The following is a 24,690-nucleotide window of genomic DNA, read 5'->3' on the forward strand; positions in this document are numbered from 1 at the left end:
TTTCTTAAAGCTTGAAAAGCTTCACCTCACAATTCAAAGTTAAGTCCAGCAAAGTGAGCAAAGGAAAACTTCGGGCACTTGGGTGAGCGCGTCTGCTCCCCTCGGCCGGTGCCCGCCCTGCCCCAAGAGGCGGCCGCGGGAATCGCGCCCCCAACCCCCGGTCCGAGGGGCACCTGGCCGAGTGGGCTCCGTGCTGGCTGTCCCACACCTGGCCCGACGTCGGGGCGCGCGCGACTCGGTCTGCGCCGCTCCCGCCCGGGTCTCCCCGCGCCACCCGGTCGTCGGCCCACGTACGCTTCGCCGCCAACCCGCTTCGAACCACCCCGGTACCTGGCGCAGGAGCTTGGCGCGGGCTCGGCGAAGCGCAGGAGGGACACCGTCCGCAGGGTACGGGGTAGGCTTCTGCCGTGAGCGCGCGCGCCCGGCGGACCCCGCCCGAAACCTCTCAGTCGCCCGCGCCGGAACGCTGAGGCCCGCGGCGCGACGCAGCAGGTGGCCGCTGGCCTCGCCACAGTCCCGGGCCGGAGCCGGAGAGCGGGGCGCGGGCGCGACCCTCGCGCGGACCGCCCTCTGCCTGCTTCGGCGCGCGCTCCCAGCTGCGGGCGCGCAGGCTCGGCTCGGCTCGGCCCGGCGGGGGCGGACGCCGCGCCGCTCCGCTCCGCTCGCCCGTGGCCGCCGCGCGCACCTCCCCCGCGGCGCGCCGCTTCTGCAGCCGCCGCCGCCGCCGCCGCGGAGTCGCCTCGCCGGCCGTGTCACGGCCAACTGCTAGTGGGGAAAGACGCCGGCGGGCCCTCGCTGTCCCCCAGCGCCCGGCCGGGACCACTCCCCACCCTGAGGCTGCTCCCGCCGCCCTCCTTCGGCCGGCCCGCGCGGAGGCGCTGTCGGGGTTCCCAGCCAGGCCACCCTACCTTGGCGAGGTCGGGGTCCACCAGCGACCCCGACGGGCCTGGAGGACGAGGAGTCCACGCCCCGGCGGCCCGGCGCTCTTTGGAGGGGAGAGATTCGGCCCGACTCCAGGCTCAACCTTCCAGGTCACCAGGGGGCTTGGCGGGCGACGGTGCGGGGCCTGGGGCGCTCCGGATCCGCCTCGCAAAGCAGGCGGCCCCAGAACCCGGGGCCGAAGGGAGTGGGCGCAGTGGGTGGGAAGTGTGCGTTTGAATAAAAGTAAAAGTTTTTGTTGTTGTTGTTGTTGTTGTTTTTTAATAACCGTGTGGGTCCGGAGCGTCTCCAGGCTAATTAGGGAAGCTGCCGCCCTGTGTTGAGGTGAATCATTGCTGTGATACCACAAGTGTGGGAAGAAAGGCTGCCGAAGACTTCTCAGGCTCGCTGCCCCCCCCCCCTTTTATTTTCTTTTAAAGACAGATTTTTAAAGAAAATCGTCTTAGGAAACTTACTGGCCTCAGGTGGTCGCTCAGCTCATCAGCTGGAGAGTCCTCAGGGAAGCTTTGGTCGGCTGATTGCACAGCCCAGGACTATGTGCCCCCAAGAGCAAGGAGCTTTTCCGGCAGGGAGGGAAGATGAACGTGAGCTGCGTCCCCGCAGAGACAGAAGCCACGACAGCTTACACGCGAGAAAATTTCACGCTTCAGCTAGAAGAGATAAAGCTAATGTCAGAGAGTGTTACCCGACGTCCGGATTATCAGCGACATCGGTGATGTTATGTGGGGACCACCCAGAATGTGCACCACATCCTAGGATGGTGGGTCTGATGATTTCTCCCTGCAGAGAACTGAGGATATGGAGAAGCCAACATTTGCATAACTATCTGCCCCAGAACCTGGGTAGAACCCTGGAAGGGACTTTCTCCACCTCTGGCTTCAGACAGGATCAAAATCCTAAATAGAATAATCTGAGGCATGGGGAAAAAAGGCTAAAGACAGATCCCATTTACTTGAGCATATAAACAGAAGTTTCCTTTACAATTTTTAAATGCCCATTTGGCACAACCTGTTCACTTAAAAGCCCCCTTTGATGGTTAAGAGTTTATAAATTCCTTTCATGAAAGGAGTAAATTTATATAGGGAATCAGTCTACAGCCCCCAAGTTAATAACCTGCATTTGAAATGGACAGGTGACTCATCATTCTTAGAGACAATGACTTTGTTAGGTGTGTTTTCTATTTTCAAAATCCTCAAACTAAACGACAACTACAAGCAAATCCACACTCTCTTCTCTCACCTTGAGCCTCCACTTCTTGCTATTCAGAAATCACATTTTTTGTTGTTGTTGTAACTACTAAATATTTTTTGACTCTATAAGTCACCTTTTCACCTAAGAATTTTATTTGTTCCAGGATATCTTAAGCCTCTGGCTTTATTTGTGTGTGCTGTGGGTGGCTTTTAAAGTTACTGGCGGTTTTGAGAGAACAAAAACCAAAGTTCTTGGTGATTAGCTAAGGCTGAGAAAGAACATAGTGTCAATACCCAAAATAGAAAGTGGTAGGGAACTATGTGAATACATTAGGAAAATGGGAAATTATCTGGCACCTGGTAGAGCAGGTCCATTTAAAAATGCCCCCCCCCCACCCCGCTTCACAGTCACTTCCATCTTCTTGCTGAGTCCTCCAGTCCCCACGGCCCTGTCATGTGGCTCAAGAGAGCTCTTTCCCTTCTTAATGTTTCTTGGACCAAACCTTGAAGCTGGATTGAGAAAAGGATAAAAGGTTAGCAAGGCTTTGCTAAAGGTTCAAAGGAAACAGAGAACCATGTAGTTTCTGGAAGCCTGCACCGACCACCATAAAGTTAAGAGCAGGGGTTTCTTTTTTCCACCCCTCCCTCCCCCGGGCTCCAGAAAACCTCACAGCTATCCCTGAGAACCTCACTGATACAGCAAAAGAAAGAAGACTCTGCTGTTTCTAAGTATATTGCACTTCATCTGGGAACACATTTTTATCAAATGCTAGGCACTGTTCTAAGCCATTTACAATTAATCGCTCATTTAAATCATTCAGTCCCTAGAAGAACGCTGAGCTAAGATCAGGCATTACCCCTGTTCTCCAGATGAGGTTCTGTTATTATCTCCATGTTGTGGATGAGAAAACTCAGGCATGAAAATGGCAAGTAATGTGTGCACAGTCATGCAGGAAGTAGTGGCAGAACCCCCAGTCTGCACGCTTCGGCACTGAACAGGCTGCCTTTCTAAAAGTGGCAACTGATTCCGCAAACTCAAAACTGCTTTTCAGCTTAGAAAAGAAAGAAGTGGCCCTTCCCACACTCAGGAAGAGGAATCCTTTGGGATATCAGAAAACCAGAGTATTTAAGTTCAGTGTTTTTATCCAAGGATTCTGCTCTTGGGTCCTCATTAGACACACAAACTGCCTCTCTCTGGGTTCCAAAAATAGACCCCGTAGGCACAGGCATCCCTACCTAGGTAGAGAATTGAAATGAAGGATCAGCCAGGAACTACCTAAAAAAGAGCAAGGCCATCCTTCTTTTGCCCAGGTGAGCCTTAGTGAGAGAGGTCAGATTGAACAGTGTCACAGTCAGAAGGCACATGAACCCTATTCCTGAGGGACTTTTTCCATAAGCTGGCTATCCAACAGTATTCAGATCCAGCCACAGTCCCTCCCAACCTCCTCCAGTAATATGAATGATCATGTCATTTCCCTCTTTCAAAGCCCTTCCGTTGGTTTTCATCCAATTAGGAGAAAATCCAAATCCCTTAACGGGAGCCTGATCTGTTCCTCGCCAGGCTCTTTCATGGGCTTCTTTCAGTACCACCATCCACTCACTGCACACCAGACTGGCCTTCTTCCAGTTACTAAACACTCCATCTTCTTTCCTGCCCTGGTGCTCTTGCCTGAGCAGCCCCCTCTCCTGGAATACTTTGTTTCTGCCCGTCACCTTATCCTCACCTGACTTCATCTTGCTAACTTCCTCTTATCCTTCAGGTTTTAAGCTTAAATGTCACTTCCTTTGGTCTTTTTTCTTGACCTGTATTTCCCACTTGCACCTCCTCTTTAGAATACATATCCTGCTTTGTAGGGGGTTATTTTTGGTTTCACACTGAGTGCTCCCATCAGAGCATGACTTCAAGAGGGCAGAGACTTTATCTGTGTTGAGCATGATTGTTGCATATCCAGCACTTGGCAGAGTGCTTCTACATAGTAGTTGCTTGATAAATATCTCTTAATCCATCACTGTCACAACCTTGGATTACTGTATCTACCTCAGATGTATTAGTCTATAGTGCCCACTCCCTCTTTCCAACTCTTCCCTACCCTGGTCTTGCTCTTCCAAACTGCTATTTCACCTTCTAGGAGCTTTCTGCTCCTTGCGCTCTTGTCCTAAGAGTCATCTCTCCATAGCACCCATCCTTTGCAGTCCTGATCCTCATGAACATCACCCCAACTGCTCCTCTGTACTCCCAGTGCCCTCATCGCTTGGTCCTGAGTAAAATCACAGAACTATGCAGACCAAAGCCACAAAAATTTATAGTCTCCAGCCTTACTTGGGCCTTACTTACCTTTAAGCTTTCTCTGAAAAACAAGTAGGACCATACATAAAGTAAGAAATAAGGAATAATTCCAACCCCAGAGGAATCACTATTGCCATTTGTTTTTCCTTCCAGTGTTTTTTCATAAAAAGACAATGAAGTTAGCCTGCAAATTCATTTGTCTTCTACGTAGTTGAGATGAAGCCAAATACATAACTTTGAGTTCTGTACTCAGTTCTGTACTTTGGGTTCAACTACATTGTACTACAAGTATATTCCATGGGATAACCAAGTCTCCATAAATATAAATCCTAATAACTGGCTAGTAGTCCATTATGTGGATATACCAATTGATTTTACCATTTCCCTATAGCACTGCTTTCAGTTTGAAGGTATTCTAAAACATTCTTTCACAAATAGCTGTGTACATAATTTGTCTGCATTTATAATTATATCCTTAGAAGCGATCTAGAGGAGGGATTCCTGAGTCGGTGGCTATGAATGAGTCTAGGAATCTGATTGAGTCAGAAGGTAGAAGAAGACCCAAGGACTCAACTAGACACTATTTTCATTTGAGTCTGGGCAGCTTCTTCCCCCATTCCCCACAGCAACTAGTCGTAACTGCTCTCGTGCAGCATGTGTTTTCAGTCCCCATCACACTCTTCTGAACAGATGATTTTGCTTCCTTCTTCAGACAAAATTCAAGTTTTCTTGAATTTTCAACGGAAATAGTTTTGTTAATCAGCTGACTTTAAAATAGGGAGATTTTGCTGGATTATTCAGGTGGTCCCAATGTAACCACAGAGGTGCTTAAAAAGGGAAGAGGGAGCAGAGAGATGATAGTATGAGAAGGACTCAAGTCAATATTGCTTATTCTGAAGGCATAGGGTGGGGCCACAAGTCAAGGAAAGTGGGTAGATTTTAGAAGCTCAAAAAGACAATGAAATGGATTCACAAATCCTTCCGACACCTAGATTTTAGCTTAATGAGACACATATTAGAGTTCTGACCTCCAAAATTTTAATTAGTGTTGGTTTAAGCCACTAAATTTATGGTAATTTGTTACTGCAACAATAGGAAAGTAATACAAAATTTATCATGGAACTCCCTACCCTTATTCCTGGAAACTCCACTTCTCTATCCCTACTCAATGGCATCTACAGCAGAGTTCCCATTAAACATGCCTTGTCTGAATTCCAGGTGAATAACTTTAATATTTTATTTATTCTGTTTTTAAAGATATTTATTTATTTACTTAATTACTTATATATTTGAGAAAGAGAGAGAGAGAAAGAGCAGGAGCAGGAGGGGCAGAGGAAGAGGGAGAATCTCAAGCTGAATGCACTGAGCATAGAGCCCAATAGGGCTCAAACCCATGTTCCTGAGATCACGACCTGAGCCCAAACCAAGAGTCAAATCCTTAATTGATTGCTATCCAGGTGTACCTAACTTTAATATTTTAAATGGAGGTTATTATTCAGACTGCTGTAATGGGATTCATTCAGACTCTTAGCTGATACTCATCTAGACATTCCTACTTTCTTTTTTAAAAAAATTTTTAAAGTGGATCTTTTTTTTTTCTCAAGATTTCATTTCTTTATTTGACACAGAGAGATCACAAGTAGGCAGAGAGGCAGGCAGAGTGGGGGAAGTAGGCTCCCCACTGAGCAGAGAGCCCAATATGGGGCTCAGTCCCAGGACCCCAAGATCATGACCTGAGCCGAAGGCAGAGGCCCAACCCACTGAGCCACCCAGGCACCCCTCCTACTTTCTTTTTTGACAAATAGTCTGAAATTTTGGACCCTTGGGCAGCCATCTAAATACCTTTCAGGATTGTTCATAACAATATCTTCTGGTAACTCAAAAACATTTTTGATTTTAACTTGCCCAAATTTTGTAAATTTATTTTTAGTTCCTCCCTCTTAAAAAAAAGTGTTCATTATGACATCTAAGAATCATAGTTATGCTAGTTTTTAACACTAATAATGTAATTTTTCCATAAAACTCTTATTTTAACCTAACAAATATTTGTTTGTCCAATGGTATCAGCTTCCCGGACTGGGTATGAATCTAAAAGTTTGTTTTGGAAAAATGCCCACGACTGTCCCCATTTTATGTTTATATGGAAGAATATTTTAAATAAGAGACATGAGAACTTAAGCTTATGAAGAAAAAGTCTAAACTGCTACTTTTCTTTTGGGCAGAGAGATAAAACAAGCATATATCTGATTTATGTGCTGGCCCACATAGCTCTTTTTGCAAATGTGGCTTTAAACCAGCTAATCTTTTAAAAGTCTTTACACTGACTAATTTAGAAGCAAGGAGAACAAATGTGGGAGTATAAATGTAAGGCACTGAATAAGAGTGATAATCTCTGCCAATGAACACACTGCTGTGTTTCTGAGTACCCAATGCAGTTCATGATTTTCATTTAGATGGAGCTTCCTGGAGCTTGTCTTGCCTCCCCAGCACGATTTGCTACGTGACTGAAATTCAGATTTGCAAGGTTAGATCTGTCCAGGATCTTACAGCTCATGTGCTTCAGCCTCATTGTTTGGGAGATCACGTAGGGCAACTAGCCACTGGTTATATATACATCAATGACGGAGCCACACCTCACACCTGCCTCTTATATTATGCACCTGCCCACCCCTCAGTCATTCTGTAGCTTCCTGAGTCTCTGGTAATCACCAACAAAATTTGGACCGAAAGCTGATCATCTTAGTAGAATAAATTAGCAACATTATTCATTTGATAGATTATAAATAAAAATATAATATAAACGAGTATAAAAATCCAAATGTAGGGTGTTTTTTTTTTTCCAGTTAGAGAAAGTTGTCAGTATTTGGGAAACTTATTATTTCCTTATTTTTGACAGACTTATGAACAAAAACATGCTCATAAGGCAGTTGTTGGATACCTAAAACATATGCTCTCCTCTAGAAACTGCTGGAACAGCTACCCCTTGTCTCTATCAGTGAAATGATATGACATCAAGGTGAAAGAACTAAGTGAATGTTTTCATAGAAAATGCTAACACTAAAAATAGTGTTTAGAATGAAAGTAGGATGAGGAATAATTTCTTCATTGCTTCCATGGAAAAACAGGAAAGTGGCATCCACTGACTGTGGATGCCTTACGTAGATTTGGGGACTTCCTTAAAAGAAATAGAATGGCATCTACTGACATAATAACTCTCAAAAAAGCTGTTAATCATTTCACAGTCATCTCTATGATCTCTTCCCATTCTAAAAGTCTATGAGACTGATTTATTTCATGCGTATATGGAAGTTTTTGTTGACTGTACTTTTATAGAAAAGTTTATTATTGCCTGATCCACATTCATTCTATGCAAAATTCTATGCCAACCCTCTGCAAAGTTATGATGTAGGTGAAGCTTGTTCTTGATGCACTTAGAATCCTCTTGCAGTCCAGAGACTTAGTTTGCAGGTGTCCTACAGGTGCCTTAAACCAACATGGTAGTAAACCAGTCCTTTCAAAGATGTAAATGGCAAGTACTGACATACTATTTTTCTGTCTATATCTTCATTTAATAAGAGTATGTGTAATTTTTTTAAATTTTTTTAAATATTTGGTAAATATTGGTAAATATTTGGTAAAAAACACAAGACAGGGCATTGGGGAAAAAGATGCTGGGGTGCAGGTCTCTGGTAACTTCCCACCACAACATCGAGCCCAATCTGCTTTTCCATGAGCTGGTCATACATCAAGCTTTAGTTTCAGACATATGTTGCTATTTAATACTCACAATCCACCTATAAAATAAATATCTCCATTTCAGGAGTTAAGAAACTCAGAGGAGGGACGCCTGGGTGGCTCAGTTGGTTAAGCAGCTGCCTTCGGCTCAGGTCATGATCCCAGCGTCCTGGGATCCAGTCCCACATCAGGCTCCTTGCTCAGCAGGGAGCCTGCTTCTCCCTCTGCCTCTGCTTGCCATTCTGTCTGCCTGTGCTCGCTCTCTCCCCCTCCCTCTCTCTGATAAATAAATAAAATCTTTAAAAAAAAAAAAAGAAAAGAAAAGAAACTCAGAGGATTGCTGAAGTTCATAGAGCTAGTCATTGAAGTCAAATTCAGACCCAACCCGGTCTGAGTCTAAGGCACTTAGTATGGGTCCTGCCTCTCCTCTCCATTACAAAGACTTTGAAGAAATTCTGATAATTGGGTTAAGATAATTTGGTGGTTCTGAACTCAAGTGCTTGGTAGAAACAAGTGTATTTCTTTCCAGCCCATGGGGCATAACTTTAAAACCAGTTAGCTGTGTGAGCTTCATATGGTGAAGCTGACCCCCAGGCTTCTCTCTCTGGGATTGCCTGAAGCCTACATATGCCACCCCATGACTTGTCTTCCTCCTGTGGCCTGAGAACAGATTTAGCTAAACTAACACATTCCTGCTTACTTGTACACAAACAGGCTATGGCTGAGGGAAGATCTGTGATTAAAGTCACTAATGAGATTTTGTGAGCCTCTCAGAACATGGCTCTGCAGTCCTTTTAGTTAAGCCATGATGTGCAAATAGCACATTTCAGTATTTAGTGCTCCAAAGACATCTAAAAGTTGTGAATTTTATATCAACACAGATGACTTTATAGCTCAATTTTAAAACTTAAAGTTTTTAAAAGCTCACGCCAAATTTCTGCCCTTGAGCACAATGGTGTAAGAAGGACCAGACTCAATAACTAAAAAACTGGAACAAAGATATAAAATAATTAAATTATTTAAATTTAAATAAATTAATTTAAAAAAAATCACTCCTGTGAAGGACAGGCAGAAGAAATGTTGGACTTTTCAGTAGGGTTCTTTAAAGATTTTGCAGACAAAATTTATATATTTGAAGACCATGCCTCATTTGGGAGTTTTAACTAGATATTCTCCCAGTGGTTAAACCAGTGATCTAAGAACCTACATGATCAACAGGCAGACCCCCAAAAGCAAATCTGGTTGTTTCCTTCCAGTGGGCTCAAATATTATGATTGGACTAGAAAAAATTGGATGTAGTCACATGACAGTGTGCCTTTCCATGAACTGCTGGCTAGACAGCAGTTTATAATTAATAAGTGAATTAAAATTATCCTCCTTGGTCTGTTCAGGAAAAGGTATTAGATGATCAGCTTATTTTTAGACACTTTAAAAGCAGTAAATCCAAGACTACTGCTTTGTTCTGCAGTTGAATTTGTATCTTATCTTTTCCTTCCCATTTCTGCAGACAGTTGGACTGTATATGACAGCTTTTACATTGGATTGAAAGAATATATCATTTTCCATCCCATCCTTGCATTTTAGTTGTTAATATCAGATGAATTATTTTATTTTGATTTCCTCACATGATCTCCCTTATCTTTTATTTTATCTACAAATGTATATATACTTAAAGATAGTAACCTCACAAAAAAGAAAAATAAAAAGAAGGAAAAAGTCTTGGGAGCAATATGAATGGCTTTACTCTTCATATTCTGAAGGACTTCAACCCAACCTTGTTATTACTTATTAAAATGAGTCTTATTAAAGAGTAAACCACCAACAATCCCAGGCCCCTTTGAAAGCACAAGACCATTTCTTAGCCCTTTAGTATTGAAGTGATTAGAGAAGAATGGGAATTCTCAAACAGATGACCATTTGTTTGTTTGTTTTTTGTGATACAAATGTGTGGCCTTCAGTGGGACAACACAAGGAGATATACTATGCCTTCCTTCCAAAAATCTCCAAGATTCTCCCCTAAAAAAAGTAGGGGGAAATGCTCTCTCCATAGGATGAGTGGCACAACATAATAAACAAGGTCAAAAAGCATAAGAAGATGCTACCTCTTCTTGTGAAGGATAAAATAAATATAAGTGGTTTTAGTATTAGAAAAAGAGCTCTGGTCCTAGACTTGGCTCAGCCTGACGTAGTTGTCTATCTGTAGGTAAGTTTCTAAAACTTCCTAAATTTTATTTTTCTTATCAGTAAAATTAAAAGATGGAACCATTTAGAATGCATTTTATTTCACATTCCGATGCCAGTGTTCCTGGCAGAAGACTAATAGGCTAACTTTCATTCCTTCTTGGTAGATGAGAGATTGATCTACCATCTTGTTATTTATTTTCTGTTTATCCCATCTGTTAATCCATTCATTATAGGTGTGTGTATATAAATTTTATTTTTTATTTTTTTAATTTATTTTTTTTTAATTTTATTTATTTACTTGAGAGAGAGAGAGAGAGTATAAGTGGAGAAATGTCAGCGGGAGAAGCAGATTCCTTGTCAAGCAGGGAGCCCGGTGCGGGACTCCATCCCAGGACTCCAGGATCATGACATGAGCCGAAGGCAGTCACCCAACCAACTGAGCCATTCAGGTGCCCCTGTATATAACTTTTAAAAGTTAAAAACACAATATCTGAAATTAAAAGTTCACTAAATGGGCTTAACAGTGGATTAAACAATGTGGGAAAAAATGAGTGAATTTGAAGACCTATCAATAGAATTTATCTAAAATAAAGCCAGAGAAATTAGACTAAAAATAAAATTGAACAGAGCCTTAGTGACCTGTTATATCAAGTATTTTAAGATATGTATTAGACTTCTAGTAGACAGTAGAGAGAAGAAAAAAATTTTTAAATATTTGAAGGAATAATAACTGCAAAATTTCTAAGTTTGATAAAAATTATAAACCAAAAGTTGGTTCTTTGAAAAGATCAATGAAACTGACAAATCTTTAGCCAAACTGGCCAAGAGAAAACAGGTTATAATGATTAAAATCAAGATTGAAAAAGGCATCATGATCAACTTTCCAGAAATAAAAAGCCTGCTTCTCCCTTTGCCCCTCCCACCCTGTTCCTGCTCTCTCTCTCTGACAAATAAGTAAATAAAATGTTAAAAAAGACAACCCAAACATTCACAAATTATATGTTGATAAGGTGTTGTATGCAGAATATATACCGAACTCTTACTACTCAATAATAAGAAGAAATAATCCCATTAAAAGTGGGCAAAATATTGAAAAGCCATCTCACTAAAGACATATGAATGGCTAATAAATAAATTAAAAGATGTTCAACATCATTACTTGTTAGAGAAATCTAAATCAAACCCATGACACACCCACAAGAAAGGGGTAATGAAAAAAAATGATGTTTGGTAATTAAGAAATATAATTTAAAAATAACCCATGGGTCAAAGAGGAATTACAGTAGAGATTATAAAATTTCTTTTAAGATTTTATTTATTTATTGTCAGAGAGAGAGAAAGTATAAGCAGGGTGGGGAGTGGCAGGCAGAGGGAGAAGCAGGCTCCCCACTGAGAAAGGAGCCCTATGGGAGACTCAATCCCAGGATTCTGGAATCATGACCTGAGCCAAAAGCAGATGTTGAACCAACTGAGTCACCCAGGCGTCCCGAGATTATAAAATATTTTTAACCAGTCAACAATGAAAATACGATCTCACAAAATTGTGAGATGTACCTAAATACTTTGCCTTAATGGAACATTTATTCTGTTCAAAACACATATATTAGAAAAGAAGACTGAAAATCTGATGTAAAGAATCCTTCCTCAAGAATTCAGATGAAATAACAACAAATTATCCTTAAAATGGAGAATAGAAAAGAGAAGAATTTGGTAAAATAGAAAATAAAAAGCAGGGCACCTGGGTGGATCCATTGATTAAGCAACTGCCTTCAGCTCAGGTCAAGATCCTGGAGTCCTGAGATCAAGTCCCACATCAGGCTCCCTGCTCAACAAGGAGCCTACTTCTCCTTCTGACCCTCTCCCTTCTCATGCTCTCTCTCATACAAATAAAATAAAATCTTTTTAAAAATCACAGTAAAAAAGATCAACAAAGGCAGAAATTAATTCTTTGAAAAGAAAATTGATATATTCCTGTTGAGATTGTGAAAAAAATGAGAGAAGACAAAAGTAGTCAATATGAGGAATGAAAAAAGGGAGATTACAGATTCTGCTACATTAAAGAGATAATTGCATGATTTTATTTATAATATTATGTCTAAAATGTTAAGTTAAATGGACAAATTCTTTTCAAAAATTCAAAATACTAAAGCTGACTTAAGAAGGATATTTGAATAGTTCTATTACTATTAAGGAAAATGAATTTGTAATTGTAAACCTTCCCACAATAAAAACTATAGGCCCAGGTGGTTTCACCACTCTTATAATACTCTCCCAGAATATAAATAGTTCCTAATTCATTTTTGGAGACTGGCTTAATCTTAATACCAAAACTTGATAAGATCATTTTAAGAATGAAAATTTACACAGCTCAATTTCATTCATGATCAAAAATACCAAATACAATATTAGCAAATCAAATATACCAATAAATAAGAAGGTTAACATGTAGGGGTGTCTGGGTGGCTCAAAAAGTTAAGTGACCAACTCTTGATTTTGGCTCTCATCATTACCACAGGGTCGTGAGTTGAGCCCCACATTAGGCACTGCCCTCTGTGTGGAGCCTGCTTACGATTCTCTTTCTCACTCTGCCCCTTCCTGCTTGTGCCTACACAGGCACACACTCTTTCTCTCTCTCAAAAAAGGGGAAAAAAAGGCTAACGTGTAAAAACTAAGTTGACTTTTTATTCCAGGAGTACAAGGTTAAACTAACATCTGAAAATAAATCAACACACATTAACTACATCAAGATAATAAAGGAGAAAGTAATATGACCAAAATAGATGCAGAAAATGATTTGATAAATTTCAACATCCATTTAGGATTAAATCTCTTGAATTAGAAATTAAATTTGTTAATCTGATAAATAGTACCTTAAAAAAGAACATTAGCCTATAGTAAATATCATACTTAATGGTGAAATGTTGAACTCTTTCCCTCTGTAATGATACAGAAAACAAGAGTGTCCATTATCATCATTTCTATTCAGCTTCAAGTGGGTGGTCTTAGCCAGTGCACTACTCAAGAAAAAATAAAAAGTTTAAGAATTGTGACAAAATAAAAATGTGATTTTTCATGGATGATATGACTAAATATGTAGGAAATCCAAAATAATTTATCACTAAATTATTAGAATGAATCAATGACTTTTATGAAGGTTGCTGTATAGAGTACAAGGTCAAAATATAAACTTCAAATGAATTTTATACATCAGCAAGAATAAAAATAAATAATTAAAGATAATATGTACTCATTTACAAAAGCATCAAAAATTTCACATACCTAGTAACAAATATTTTAATAATTTAAAATATGTGGATCAATACCTTAACTAAGAAAACTATGAATATTACTGAAAAAAGGTAAAATAAAAAGAAGAATATATGTTCATGGATTAGAAGACTCAATATTAGAATGTTGTGAATTCTCTCCAAATATATCCATAGATCTCATTCAGTACATTAAAAATCTTAACAGGTTTTAAATGGAATTTCAAACCATGGCTCAGTGGTTTTGAAAATAAATCAACACACACTGTCATTAAATGTGTCTCAGTCGTTAAGCCTCTGCCTTAGGCTCAGGTCATGATCCCAGGGTCCTGGGATTGAGCCCTGCATCGGGCTCCCTGCTCAGTGGGAAGCCCACTTCTCCCTCTCCCACTTGCCCTTCTGTGTTCCCTCTCTCTTTGTGTCTCTCTCTGTCAAATTATTTAAATAAAATCTTTTTAAAAAATCATATGGGAATGCAAAAGAAAAAACAGCCAAGATATTTTTGAAGAACAATAACATGAAGGATAGCAAAACTTCATGGTAAAGCCATAGCAATTAAAACAATGAGGTTTCTTTGTCAGACAGAAAAATAAATCAATGGAATAGTATACAGCCCCAAAACAAAGCCACACATATCTGGACAGTTAATAGGACAAGTTGCACATATCAGTGGGAAAAAGACAGTCTTTTCAACAAATGATACTGAGTTAGTTGGGAGCCTTAAATAGAATTTTTAAAAATCTCAATGCCTACCTCAACTCAACACAAAAATCAATTCCTGATTTTAATTCTGAAATTAATAAGAAAACCAAAAAAGTATATAGAAGAGAATATGAGACATCATTATCACCTTAAGGTTGGGAAAAACTTCTTAAACAGGACAGAGAAATGATTATTCATATAAAAAATTACTGATAAATTGGATATTATTAAAATTAAGAATTTGTTTATTAAAAGACACCATGAAATGAGTGAAAAAGCAAGCATCAGCAGAAGGTTTTGTGCTTGTAACTAGAATATATAAAGAACTATAAATTAGTAAGACAGAAAGCCTAACAAGAAATTAGGTAAAAGACTTGAATACAAACTTCACAGATACACCAATAGGGAAATAAGTATCTGAAAAGGCGTTCAACCATATTGAGACATCAAGGAAACACAAATCATAGCCATAGTGGGACACCATTTTACACCTAAAACCATGACAAAAAATGAAAAGACAGATCATACCAAGCTGGTGGGACTTTGTGAACTCACTTAGATTCCCATTGTGGTGGTGGGTGTGTGTAAATTAACACAAGTACTTTGGAAAACGGTTTGGTATTATTTATGAAGGTGAACATATGCATACTCTCTAATAAGTAATTCCACTTCTAGACATATCATGTGTACCAAGAGAGATGCACACAAATGCTTATAGCAGCATCTTTCTTAAGACTCCAAGTGCCCACTACCAGAAGAATGAATACCTTATGTCATATTTGCACAATGGAGTAATACAGTAAAATGAAAATGAACAAACTGAAACTACAGCTATAGGGGTAAATTTAGCAATGGGGGTAAGTTTGAGAAACAAAATATTCAATGAAAATAAAAAGAAAAGAAGACTATATACACTAAATAATAAGAAAAACTAAATTATTAGAAAATAAATTATATAAGAAAATAAAATAATACAGATGCTGGTTATTTGGGGAGACAGGAGTAGAAATTGAGTTGGGGTGCCAAGATAACTGCTGAGACACTTCATGTGCTCCATATCTTCACCTGGTAGTTCTTTGGGGATTTGTGATAATTTAGTTCACTAAAACAATTGTATTATATAGTCTTCTGTATGATTAAAATACTTGCTTTCCTCTAATAGAAATAATCAGGCCTTATATTAATGCCTAAAAAATCTAGAATTAGCTGCCCTCTTCTAAACAAAAGTCCTAAAAATGTTCAAAGTAACTTTTTCCTCATGGGCTAACTTTATTATTGAATTTTACAGCCCTGTGATGCTGAGGAAGTGTTCTTGAATCATGTCCTATTTGTGACCACCTTCTTCAGATTTGCCTTTTACTCACTTGTGCAAAGACCAGCTATCTGCTTTTTTCTGAAGAAATGATTATACAAATCATTACATAGACTTATTAAAGCTATGTTTTATTTAGTTAGAAATGTTTAGAAGGTGGAGATAAGTGGGTCACATCTCAGAAACTTAAATGCAATTGAAGAGAACCCCTCAGTAGTGCAAAGTCTATATTGCCAATGGAGAAGCATGGACTTTACCATCTATTTGGCAGATGTATGGGAAACATGTTGAGACAGGCTGCACAGGAGAGCAATTTCATTGATTTCCTAGTTACAGAAAAGTACTGAGAAATCCTTTGCCTTAGTAAACATGAACAATAAACATGTGCTCATTCAACAGATATTTATTGGCCATCTATTATATGAAAGTCACTGGGGTTTAAGGATGAATTGGTGAAAAATGTTCTGATAGTCCAATGGAAGAAAAATAGGAAGAATTACATGAAATTAAATACCAAATTAAGCTAATACTTAAATACAGATAACATTTTCCTTTGTGATAGAAATATCAAATCATAATGTTGTATACCTGAAACTAATAAAATGTTATGTCCATTATACCCACAAAAAAACTATTTTCCTTTGAAAATAATCAGAAACAAGATAACCATGGGACACATTCTTGATTCTATTACTGTCATCAGAAGTAAATCAAACCATAGGCCTATTTCTCTAGAGGTCATTATCCTGAAGTATAAACAAGCACAGATGAATTTAATTAGCTGCTCTTGAGCTAGGCTTACTTCAAATAGCTCTGAGTTTGATGGAAACATGGAAATATCAGTAAAGAAATTGATCCTTTAAGAACAATTCCTGAAGGGAGCCTGGCTGGCTCAGTGGGTTAAGCCTCTGCCTTCAGCTCAGGTCATGATCTCAGGCTCCTGGGATTGAGCCCTGCATTGGGCTGTCTGCTCAATGGGGAGCCTGATTCCCCGCTCTCTCTGCCTGCCTCTATGCCTACTTGTGATCTCTCTCTCTGTGTCAAATAAATAAATAAAATCTTAAAAAAAAAAAAAAAGAATAATTCCTGAGATTCCACAGCCTTTTAAGAAAACTGAGGAAGCAGGGAGGAGTCAAGATGGCGCTGAAGTAGCAGGCTGAGACTACTTCAGCTAGCAGGAGATCAGCTTCATAGCTTATCTAAAGATTGCAAACACCTACAAATCCAATGGCAGATTGAAGAGAAGAAGAACAGCAATTCTAGAAACAGAAAATCAACCACTTTCTGAAAGGTAGGACTGGCAGAGAAGTGAATCTAAAGTGATGGGAAGTTAGACCCTGGGAGTAGGGGTTGGCTCCCGGCAAGCCTCGGAGCAACGGAGCACAAAATCAGGACTTTTAAAAGTCTGTTCAACTGAGGGATATCGCTCCAGAAGCTAAACCGGGGTGAAGCCCACATGGGGTCAGCGTGGCGTCACGTCCCGCAGGGTCACAGAAGGATCGGGAGTGTCTGTGTGTTGCAGAGCTTACAGGTATTAGAACAGGAAAGCCGGCTACAGAGACAGAGCTGAGAAGTGAGCTCCCAGCTCGGGGTTACCTTGAACTGGTCACAGGCTCGGTGAGCTCAGAGCGAGGCCGGAGGCCAGGGAGATGGGAGTAATTGGGCACTATTCTCTGAGGGCGCACTGAGGAGTGGGGCCCGGGCTCTCGGCTCCTCTGGGCCGTAGACCGGAAGGCCACCATTTTCATTCCCGTCCTTCGGAACTCTATGGAAAGCGCTCAGGGAACAAAAGCTCCCGAAAGCAAACCCCAGCGGATTACTCAGCCTGGCCCCTGGTAAGGGCGGTGCAATTCCACCTGGGGCAAAGACACTTGAGAATCACTACAACAGGCCCCCTCCCCCAGAAGATCAACAAGAAATCCAGCCAGGACCAAGTTCACCTACCAAGGAGTGCAGTTTCAATACCAAGGAGAGCAGCAGAATTCCAGAGGAGGAGAAAGCAAAGCACGGAACTCATGGCTTTCTCCCCATGATTCTTTAGTCTTGCAGTTAATTTTTTTTCTTTTTCAATTTTTTTCTCTTCTTATGCTAATTTTTTTTAACTTTTACCCTTTTCTTTTTTAACGTCTTTTAACTAGTTTATCTAATGTATATATATATTTCTTTTTTATACCTTTTCTTTATTCGTTTTCTTTTTTTAATTGTTTCTTTTCTTTCTTTCATTTTTTTTTTTGAACATCTTTTTATCCCCTATCGCCCCCCTCATGATTTGGGATCTCTTCTGATTTGGTTAAAGCATATTTTCCTTGGGTTGTTGCCACCCTTTAGGTATTTTACTTGCTCCTTCATATACTCTTATTTGGACAAAATGACAAGGCGGAAAAATCCACCACACACACAAAAAATAGAACAAGAGGCAGTACTGAAGGCTAGGGACCTAATCAATACAGACATTGGTAATATGTCAGATCTAGAGTTCAGAATGACAATTCTCAAGGTTCTAGCCATCAAAAAAGGCATGGAAGATATTAGAGAAATACTCTTGGGAGATATAAAAGCCCTTTCTGGAGAAATAAAAGAACTAAAATCTAACCAAGTTGAAATTAAAAAAGCTATTAATGAGGTGCAACCAAAAATGGAGGCTCTCACTGCTAGGATAAATGAGGCAGAAGAAAGAATTAGTGATATAGAAGACCAAATGACAGAGAATAAAGAAGCTGAGCAAAAGAGGGACAAACAGCTACTGGACCACAAGGGGAGAATTCGAGAGATAATTGACACCATAAGATGAAACAACATTAGAATAATTGGGATTCCAGAAGAAGAAGAAAGAGAGAGGGGAGCAGAAGGTATACTGGAGAAAATTATTGGGGAGAATTTCCCCATATGTCAAAGGGAACAAGCATCAAAATCCAGGAGGTGCAGAGAACCCCCCTCAAAATAAACAAGAATAGGTCCACATCCTGTCACCTAATAGTAAAATTTACAAGACTTAGTGACAAAGAGAAAATCCTGAAAGTAGCTTGGGAAAAGAAGTCTGTAACATACAATGGTAAAAATATTAGATTGGCAGCAGACTTATCTACAGAGACTTTGCAGGCCAGGAAGAGCTGGCATGATATATTCAGAACACTAAACGAGAAAAACATGCAGCCAAGAATACTATATCCAGCTAGGCTATTATTGAAAATAGAAGGAGAGTGGGGCACCTGGGTGGCTCAGTGGGTTAAAGACTCTGCCTTCAGCTCAGGTCATGATCCCAGGGTTCTAGGATCGAGCCCCACATCAGGCTCTCTGCTCAGCAGGGAGCCTGCTTCCTCCTCTCTCTCTCTCTGCCTGCCTTTCAGCCTACTTGTGATCTCTGTCAAATAAATAAATAAAATCTTTAAAAAAAAAAAAAGAAAAGAAAATAGGAGAGATTAAAAGCTTCCAGGACAAACAAAAACTGAAAGAATTTGCAAACACCAAACCAGCTCTACAGGAAATATTGAAAGGGGTCCTCTAAGCAAAGAGAGACCCTAAAAGTAGTAGATCAGAAAGGAACAGAGACAATATACAGCAATAGTCACCTTACAGGCAATACAATGACACTAAATTCATATCTCTCAATAGTTACCCTGAATGTTAATGGGCTAAATGCCCCAATCGAAAGACACAGGGTATCAGAATGGATAAAAAAACAAAACCCATCTATATGTTGCCTACAGGAAACTCATTTTAAGCCCAAAGACACCTCCAAATTTAAAGTGAGGGGGTGGAAAAGAATTTACCATGCTAATGGACATCAGAAGAAAGCAGGAGTGGCAATCCTTATATCAGATGAATAAGCCAAAGACTATAATAAGAGGTGAGGAAGGACACTATATCATACTCAAAGGGTCTGTCCAACAAGAGGATCTAACAATTTTAAATATCTATGCCCCCAACATGGTAGCAGCCAACTATATAAACCAATTACTAACAAAAATCAAAGAAACACATCAACAATAATACAATAATAGTAGGGGACTTTAACACTCCCCTCACTGAATGGACAGATCATCCAAACAGAAGATCAACAAGGAAATAAAGGCCTTAAATGACACACTGGACCAGATGGACATCACAGATATATTCAGAACATTTCATCCCAAAGCAACAGAATATACATTCTTCTCTAGTGCACATGGAACATTCTCCAGAATAGATCACATCCTCGGTCCTAAATCAGGCCTCAAACAGTGTCAAAAGATTGGGATCATTCCCTGCATATTTTCAGAACACAATGCTCTGAAGCTAAAACTCAATCACAGGAGGAAATTTGGAAAGAACCCAAATACATGGAGACTAAACAGCATCCTTCTAAAGAATGAGTGGGTCAATGAGGAAATTAAAGAAGAATTTAAAAAATTCATGGAAACAAATGATAATGAAAACACAACGGCTCAAAATCTGTAGGACACAACAAAGGCAGTCCTGAGAGGAAAATATATAGTGGTACAAGCTGCCTTTCTCAAGAAACAAGAAAGGTCTCAGGTACACAGCTTATCACTACACCTAAAGGAGCTGGAGAAAGAACAAGAAAGAAACCCTAAACCCAGCAGGAGAAGAGAAATCATAAAGATCAGAGCAGAAATCAATGAAATAGAAACCGAAAAAACAATAGAACAAATCAACGAAACTAGGAGCTGGTTCTTTGAAAGAATTAATAAGATTGATAAACCCCTGGCCAGACTTATCAAAAAGAAAAGAGAAAGGACCCAAATAAATAAAATCATGAATGAAAGAGGAGAGATCACAACTAACACCCAAGAAATACAATTATAAGAACATACTATGAGCAACTCTATGCCAACAAATTTGACAATCTGGAAGAAATGGATGCATTCCTAGAGACATATAAACTACCTCAACTGAACCAGGAAGAAATAGAAAGCCTGAACAGACCCATAACCAGTAAGGAGATTGAAACAGTCATTAAGAATCTCCAAACAAACAAAAGCCCAGGGCCAGACGGCTTCCCGGGGGAATTCTACCAAACATTTAAAGAAGAACTAATTCCTATTCTCCTGAAACTGTTCCAAAAAATAGAAATGGAAGGAAAACTTCCAAACTCATTTTATGAGGCCAGCATCACCTTGATCCCCAAACCAGACAAGGATCCCATCAAAAAAGAGAACTACAGACCAATATCCTTGATGAACACAGATGCAAAAATTCTCACCCTAATACTAGCCAATAGGATTCAATAATAGTACATTAAAAGGATTATTCACCACGACCAAGTGGGATTTATTCCAGGGCTGCAAGGTTGGTTCAACATCCGCAAATCAGTCAATGTGATACAACACATCAATAAAAGAAAGAACAAGAACCATATGATACTCTCAATAGATGCTGAAAAAGCATTTGACAAAGTACAACACCCCTTCCTGATCCAGACTCTTCAAAGTGTAGGGATAGAGGGCACATACCTCAATATCATCAAAGCCATCTATGAAAAACCCACCGCAAATATCATTCTCAATGGAGAAAAACTGAAAGCTTTTCCGCTAAGGTCAGGAACACGGCAGGGATGTCCATTATCACCACTGCTATTCAACATAGTACTAGAGGTCCTAGCCTCAGCAATCAGACAACAAAAGGAAATTAAAGGCATCCAAATTGGCAAAGAAGAAGTCAAACTATCACTCTTCACAGATGATATGATACTATATGTGGAAAACCCAAAAGACTCCACTCCAAAACTGCTAGAACTTGTACAAGGATTCAGTAAAGTGTCAGGATATAAAGTTAATGCACAGAAATCAGTTGCATTTCTCTACACCAACAACAAGACAGAAGAAAGAGAAATTAAGAAGTCAATTCCATTTACAATTGCACCCAAAACCATATGATACCTAGGAATAAACCTAACCAAAGAGGCAAAGAATCTATATTCAGAAAACTATTAAGTACTCATGAAAGAAATTGAGGAAGACAAAGAAGTGGAAAAATGTTCCATGCTCCTGGATTGGAAGAACAAATATTGTGAAAATGGCTATGCTACCTAAAGCAATCTACACATTTAATGCAATTCCTATCAAAGTACCATCCATCTTTTTCAAAGAAATGGAACAAATAATTCTAAAATTTATATGGAACCAGAAAAGACGTCGAATAGCCAAAGGAATATTGAAAAAGAAAGCCAAAGTTGGTGGCATCACAATTCCGGACTTCAAGCTCTATTACAAAGCTGTCATCATCAAGACAGCATGGTACTGGCACAAAAACAGACACATAGATCAATGGAACAGAATAGAGAGCCCAGAAATAGACCCTCAACTCTAAGGTCAACTAATCTTTGACAAAGCAGGAAAGAATGTCCAATGGAAAAAAGACAGCCTCTTCAATAAATGGTGTTGGGAAAATTGGACAGCCACATGCCGAAAAATGAAATTGGACCATTTCCTTATACCACACACTAAATAGACTCAAAATGAATGAAGGACCTCAATGTGAGAAAGGAATCCATCAAAATCCTTGAGGAGAACATAGGCAGCAACCACTTCGACCTCAGCCGCAGGAACATCTTCCTAGGAACATCGCCAAAGGTAAGGGAAGCAAGGGCAAAAATAACTATTGGGATTTTATCAAGATCAAAACTTTTGCACAGCAAAGGAAACAGTTAAGAAAACCAAAAGACAACTGACAGAATGGGAGAAGATATTTGCAAACGACATATCAGATAAAGGACTAGTGTCCAATATCTATAAAGAACTTAGCAAACTCAACACCCAAAGAACAAATAATCCAATCAAGAAATGGGCAGAGGACATGAACAGACATTTCTGCAAAGAAGACATCCAGATAGCCAACAGACACATGAAAAAGTGCTCCATATCACTCAGCATCAGGGAAATACAAATCAAAACCACAATAAGATATCACCTCACACCAGTCAGAATGGCTAAAATTAACAAGTCAGAAAATGACAGATGCTGACGAGGATGCAGAGAAAGGGGAACCCTCCTCCACTGTTGGTGGGAATGCAAGCTGGTGCAACCACTCTGGAAAAAAGCATGGAGGTTCCTCAAAATGTTGAAAATGAACTACCCTATGACCCAGCAATTGCACTACTGGGTATTTACCCTAAAGATACAAACATAGTGATCCAAAGGGGCACTTGCACCCAAATGTTTATAGCAGCAATGTCCACAATAGCCAAACTATGGAAAGATCCTAGATGTCCATTAACAGATGAATGGATAAAGAAGAGGTGGTATATATACACAATGGAATACTATGCAGCCATCAAAAGAAATGAAATCTTGCCATTTGTGACGACATGGATGGAACTAGAGGGTATCATGCTTAGCGAAAGAAGTCAAGCAGAGAAAGACAACTATCATATGATCTCCCTGATATGAGGAAGTAGAGATGCAACATGGGGGGTTAAGGAGGTAGAAAAAGAATAAATGAAACAAGATGGGATTGGGAGGGAGACAAACCATAAGTGTCTCTTAATCTCACAAACCAAACTGAGGGTTGCTGGGTGGAGGGGGGTTGGGAGAAGAGGGGTGGGGTTATGGACATTGGGGAGGGTATGTGCTATGGTGAGTTCTGTGAAGTGTGTAAACCTGGCGATTCACAGACCTGTACCCTGGGGTATAAAAATATATTATGTGTTTATAAAAAATTTAAAAAAAAAACTGAGGAAGCAGAAGACATTTCTAGCACACTGAAGAGTCAGAGGATTTCTATTTCAGAATACTGAAAAATAGCATCTCTATTATATCAGATGCAAGAGCCTAAGAGATGGTGCAAATGCATTAATATTACCATAAAATCTGTATTATGCTGAGATAAAACTGGTTTAAATCTAGCTCAACAAAATACATATAAATATGTAACAAGCAGATGATGGATTTTTTTCCTTGCATCATTGAAACAGGCCACAGCTATTTAGTTATTTGTCATACCTAAGTAGATACCAGCTCATTGACCATACACATAGTTAACATTACCTCAAAAAAGTGAAATAAACATAAAATATTAATTCTTCATTTCTTGAGGGAAAAAAACAGGGTATTTATAAATTTTATCTTTTCTTATTTGTTGAAGCTTTATGAAATATGGTCTTCATTTTATTAAATGTGTAGGTATAAGATGCAAAATATCCTCTAAGTACAGAATAAAAATTTAAAACACAAAAAAACTCCTGCACAGCAAAGGAATCCATTAACAAAATGAAAAGGCAACCTACTAAATGGAAGAAAATATTTGCAAATCGTATCTGATGAGGCAATAGTATCCAAAATATATAAAGAGCCCATACAACTTAGTAGCCAAAACCCCCAAACAATCCAATTAAAAAATGTGGAGAGGCTCTGAATAGATATTTTTCCAAAGAAGACATAGACATGGCCAATTTCTACTTTAAAAGGTGCTCAACATCACTAATCATCAAGCAAATCAAAACCAAAATGAGATACCAGCCCATATCCATTAGAATGGCTATTATCCAACATGGATGGAACTAGAGCGTATCATGCTTAGCGAAATAAGTCAAGCAGAGAAAGACAACTATCATATGATCTCCCTGATATGAGGAAGTGGTGATGCAACATGGAGGCTTAAGTGGGTAGAAGAAGAATAAATGAAACAAGATGGGATTGGGAGGGAGACAAACCATAAGTGACTCAATCTCACAAAACAAACTGAGGGTTGCCGGGGGGAGGGGGTTTGGGAGAAGGGGTTGGGATTATGGACATTGGGGAGGGCATGTGATTTGGTGAGTGCTGTGAAGTGTGTAAACCTGGTGATTCACAGACCTGTACCCCTGGGAATAAAAATATATGTTTATAAAAAATAAAAAAATTAAAAAAAAAAAAAAAAAAAAAGAATAGTGGTTAAGCATTTAGGCCAGGAAATCAGATTGCTTGATTTCAACTTCTGGCTCATTCACTTTCCAGCTATATGATCTTAAATAAGTTTTTTTTTTTGTTGTTGTTTTTGTTTTTTAACTTCTTGATGCCTCAGTTTTCTCATTTTAAATGGGAGAAAATGGGAACACCCATCTTAAGAATTCATTGTGAATTCATTGTGATGATTAAA

The 24,690-nt window shown here is 39.5% G+C and overlaps 1 protein-coding gene across 3 annotated transcripts in view; it reads right to left on the reverse strand.

Moving 5' to 3' along the window:
* The window catches only part of CRACDL (CRACD like), a 133,680-nt gene extending 132,649 nt beyond the window's left edge, over positions 1-1,031 (reverse strand). The window contains exon 1 of one of the 3 annotated variants that reach the window (XM_059134711.1): positions 909-1,031. The gene's annotated coding sequence lies outside the window, so the exon portion shown is untranslated. Of the gene's footprint in view, positions 1-330; positions 564-908 lie in introns of those variants that run through there. The other 2 variants (XM_059134712.1, XM_059134709.1) reach the window with 2 other exon arrangements.
* Between the last annotated feature and the right edge of the window lie 23,659 nt (positions 1,032-24,690).

Source organism: Mustela lutreola, chromosome 9, assembly GCF_030435805.1.
Source record: "Mustela lutreola isolate mMusLut2 chromosome 9, mMusLut2.pri, whole genome shotgun sequence".
In the NCBI taxonomy this organism is placed as follows: Eukaryota; Metazoa; Chordata; class Mammalia; order Carnivora; family Mustelidae; genus Mustela; species Mustela lutreola.